The sequence below is a fragment of the Protobothrops mucrosquamatus genome, unplaced genomic scaffold (assembly GCF_001527695.2).
Source record: "Protobothrops mucrosquamatus isolate PMUCROS unplaced genomic scaffold, P.Mucros_1.0 scaffold78, whole genome shotgun sequence".
NCBI lineage: Eukaryota > Metazoa > Chordata > Lepidosauria > Squamata > Viperidae > Protobothrops > Protobothrops mucrosquamatus.
Genome location: NW_015386455.1, coordinates 2846000 through 2851146, shown reverse-complemented (window position 1 = coordinate 2851146; position 5147 = coordinate 2846000).

Sequence of the window (5147 nt, the reverse complement as noted above, 5' to 3'; positions counted from 1 at the left end):
TATTATGTGCAGTGATTTCTTTTTCTAATCATTTATGTAAAGAATAGACAAGGCTATATAGCTGAATCCAATTACTTAATCTCATGAAACATCTTTATGTCATATTTTGAAGTATAATGTTATTTTTTATGTTGGCATAGAAGCTATATATTGTTAGTGTATTTCACATAATCATAGAAGCTATATATTGTTAGTGTATTTCACATAATCAGGAGGTAAATTATGCATCCAAGATTACAAAAAATCTATAAAATAATTCTAGTTAAAAGCTAAAAAAGTGTATAGATCAATTGCAACTTTTGAGGTTTTTAACAGTATATTAGTACTATTACGGATTATAGCTCATCAAGAAACATTTTATAATAAAGATGGAATTTGTTGTGTTTCCAAACAGTCACATTTAAATTCACTTCAAATTGGCTGTGCTAATATACGTGTCTGCTGTACAAACTCCAGCAGTAATTTCATGTTACTGTATATAAACTCTGTATGCAAAAGAAAATAAATACAAATCTGTTTGTGTAAATGTTTTTGCTAAATTCTTTTACAGTGTGCCTGGCTGAGGAATTCTGGAAGTTGAAGTCCACAAGTCATAAAAGGGCCAAGTTTGAAGACCCCTGTTTTACATGAATTGTTTGTCTAAGAATTGTATTTTAGTGGAGTTAAATTTCTAGTAATTACAGTACTAGACTACTAAATCTTGGAATTATTTAATTTTATTTGTAATAATGGTTTAGAGTAAAACTGAAACACTTTCTAAAAAAGTAAATGTTAAAATATTGTTTTCTTTGGTTTTACTAAGAGTTTATCATTTAATTGTGTATTTAAGTAGCAAAGAATGGATTTTTCTTGAAATTCCTTACCTGGTAATCTCTCTGCAAGGTGGGGGAAACAAGTCAGCCACAGGAGAGATGCAGAAGTGGCCTTCCTCCCCCCAAAGAGTGAAAAGATTGGAGTGGAAGGGATTACAAGGGAGTAAGTAGGCGCACAATAGGAATATGTCTGTTTGCATAGTGTGTTTGCAACTGCCAGCAGCAGCTCATTGCTTTTGTTGTGTATTCTTCAGTGTGCCTGTTTATTCTTTTGTAATCCCTAATTTCTCCACTCTGCAAGGTGGAAAAAAACCCCCCAAAATATGTATTGATTGTAATGGTGATCACATGACAAAGGGATGGGGTGAAGGTCGTAAATGTGGGCATTGGATATAAAATTATTTTTTCAACATCATCATAACTTTGAACGTCCCGAATAAGGCACTCAGTAAGTGAAGATTATCTGTATTGGCATGGATTTCATGGGGAAAGTGTTCTGAAGAACTGAAAAAAGAACAATATCCATATATAGAGTTTATTATGGTCCAGATAGAAATAGTTAAAAATAATAACACAAAACAGGATAAGAATGTTGGAATTGGTGGTGTTAGTCAAGGTATGTCTAATTTTACAGGCTGTATAATAGATTTTGGTTATGTTCAAGGAAACTAAATCACAGATCTGATAACAATTGTACATAAAAAGATCAGAGTTTCTCAGGTAAGAATTTATTAGGCAAGTCTTATGAGCCTCATAGAGAATATTGTACAGTGTAAGAAGACATGAGCTGTAGTTTCAATAGCCTCTTATCTGCAGGGGCATAGTTTTATCTCATAGGGAACTTTTCTATATCGGTCCTCCAAAAACTTGTGAGAAGATTGTTGAAGCATGCTATAGTTAGTGATCTTTGGAATTTGTAGATTATATAATGTAAATATCTTGGTAGTTTGAAAAATGGGCTTGAGCAACTATGTCAGACTGAAAGAACTCTCCATCCTAACTCATGCATTTTTGCCCTGCCAGACCGTGAGTTCAAGTCCTGCCTTAGCTATGGGCAACTTTCTGCCAGTCACTCTTTCTCAGCCCAACCCACTGTGAGAAACAAAAAAGTTTAAAAAGAAAACGGTTACAATTGATTAACAATAAAAGGATTAGCCAAGTCTTGCACATAGGCACTAGATTCCAGGAGGTTTGGCTATAAGATACACTTAACAAGACACAAGGGTGGCGGCAAAGTTCAAAACAATGTAACCAGGGGGAGGGATGATGTATTCTGGCTAGGTGTCTTGGACAAGATTATGCCCTCTTAAGTCCTTTCAAACGGGACCGAAGGGGAAGGGACGGGGGCGTCGTGATAGAAGTGTATATAATGTTATGAGTTCGAATGTTTGAGTGTGGTCTCTGGTTTAGAACTTCCTGTTGAAGCTTCTCTTAGAGATCCACTGCACTTTGCAAAGTGCTTTTTCTATTTTCTGCAGAATAAACTCTTTTCTTACCAATCCAATTTTGTTGGTGTTTTAATTTCATTTCCAACAAATTGGCTGCCCAAATGTGGGGCCTCGGGCATCTGTTCCTACATCTTCGGGAGGCGAGGTCAATTGAGGACGGCATGCCCCATTGATTTCAATGGTCCAAGGTTGCAGTCGCAGGTCGAGGAAGTGGAATGGAGCCAGGCCCACGGACCAAATAGTGATTGGTAAGAACTGAGGAGAGGGGACCAGAGAATTACCAGGACAAGGACCGGGCAACTTCGTGCACGGACCTAGGTGAGTAAAACTTGGGGTAAACCAAGGAATAAAACCTAGACGGTCAGGGAGGGTTGGGTAGGACAGTTTGAGTCTGAGATCTATGAGAGGTGTGTATGAGACGCCCCAAGGGTTCTGGAAGACTGGCAAGACATACATGCACTAGGTATGAATGTCCCCCTCTCCCCCTCCCTCCCTCTCTCTCAACAAAAAGGGGGAGGGAAGCCTCCAGCCCTTAGGCCATTTCAGTGCATTCAGTTAGATTTTACTACCCATGTAGTACCTGTGTAGTAATGCAACAACTAATGTGGTTTCTAGGATACTGTTGGAAGCAATATGTGCATAAACTGTCCAGATATTTTGATTTTCTCAGGAAACAAGGATTCCTGGCACAAGCATCTCCCTTGGAGTTTCTAGTCCACAAATTCCAGATCGGAGATTGGGTGCTGATCTGGAGTTGGAAGGAGGAGAAGCTGGTTCCAAAGTGGGAAAGCCCTTTTCAGGTGCTGCTGAAATCCGAAACAGCAGTACAAACGGCAGAGAAAGGCTAGACCCACTACACCTGTGTAAAAGGACCAGAAGCTCCAACTGAGTGGAGAAGTGTGCCTCAACCTGACCCCTTGAAGTTGATAATAAGAAAAATATAGAGACATTAGAAAAGGGGGGGAGTTTTAAATGTGTTGGTTTTGTGACTGTAAATGTTGGTGTAATTGTTGTTGTTGTTCCCATTGCCCAGACTGTGCACCGATACACAGACACTACGGAGAAGAGTGTCATATAGTGATCACTGGTGTCCCGAGTACCAATCTCAGCCCCTGTTACAGGCGGTGGTGTTAAAAATGAAAGGGAAGAAGTACTTTTCCAGGGGTGGACAGAATTGGGATAATGTTAGACTTCAATAGGGCTCTGGTTACATGAGTAATTAAAATATGGATTATAATGGGAGTAGTAGGATTCGGGAGCATATGCAAAGGTCAAAGTACAAATAACTCTGATAACTGTAATGCTTGCATTAGAACCACCAAAATGGGTAATAAGATAACCAAAACTCAGATGAACTGTAAGAAGGTGATGGGAACGTGTGTTCATAATACCACCTGATTTTCCCTGTGTAATGAAACAGGAAGGGTTACATGCGTTGACCCCTCTAGTGTGAAATATCAAACAACCATTCAGATATTTACCTTTCAAAGTGGAAAGAATCTAACATCATTATTATTAGGACAGAACACCAGTACCTCTGCTAATCACAAGAGTAGAATCTGCTTTGATGCCTGCTATGCCATGAAGTTTAGTCCCTGGACCACCTGTGGGAACCTGAGTTGGCAGCAGAGTTACCTCACACAAAGGATATACGTTTACGACCAACAACAGAGAGGAAGCTCCTATGTGACTTCCCAGACATATTGGTACTCTGATGGTAGGGGTCCACCTAGAGTGTGGACAGAGAAGAGCAGTTGGTTTAATTTAACCAAGGGGGTCTGGCAATCTGATTGTTTAAAAGACCATTATACCCCCACATGCTTGCATTTTGTGGATCCCGACGAAGGATCACAGGAATATGGATTGAGAATTGAGAGCCTGGGAAAGGACCCGAGCACCCACATCATCATTAAAGTAACCAGGAAAAATCTGACCCCAATAGAAAGAAAATTATTCTACTCCTTTTATGAGGAGCTTGATACCTGGGGACTCACCTTTCTCACCAAAAATCTATTTATAGATCTGGCTAAAAGGATAGCTACCACTCTGGGAGTAAAGAATTGTTATGTATGTGGTGGAATAAATATGGGGGAACAATGGCCTTGGGAAGCTAAAGAAATTGATATCCAAGACATTAACATTATGTCTACTTGGACTACTAAATTAATAAAGAAAAGTCAAAATGGGCTTTAACTACATCCATTATAGGTCACTCCTGCTTTCAGAGAAACTGCTGAAAACCAGGAGGAAGTAGGAACTATGATATGCGAGGGTCAAAGATCTTACGGGGATTCAAGTATTGAAGAACCATGCATGGTGTTGAACAAAATCCTTTTAATAACACGGTTTTACAGGGGCTTTGGGATAATGCATCCCAAGAATGGTTCGCCCCACAAGAATTTTATTGGATATGTGGAAAATTTGCATATATCAGCCTACCTAGCAATTGGTGTGGTTCATGTGTATTGGGAAATATAAAGCCTAGTTTTTTCCTACTTCCTATTCCTCAAGGGGAAAAACTTGGAGTAGCAGTATATGAGAAGGGAGCTAGGAGAAAATAATCATTGGAAATTGGAAATTGGATAATGAATGGCCACCTGAACATATAATACAGGTGTATGGACCTGCCACTTGGGCTGAGGATGGATCATGGGGATATAGGACTCCAATTTATATGTTGAATCACATTATTAGTTTACAAGCGGTTCTGGAGATTATTACTAACAAGACAGCGCTAGCATTAAATAAATTGGCTAAACAGAATACCCAAATGAGGACTGCAATTTATCAAAATAGGTTAGCATTGGATTATTTATTGGCAGAAGGAGGGGTCTGTGGAAAATTTAACTTAACCAACTGTTGTCTGTAAATATTTATTTATTTATTT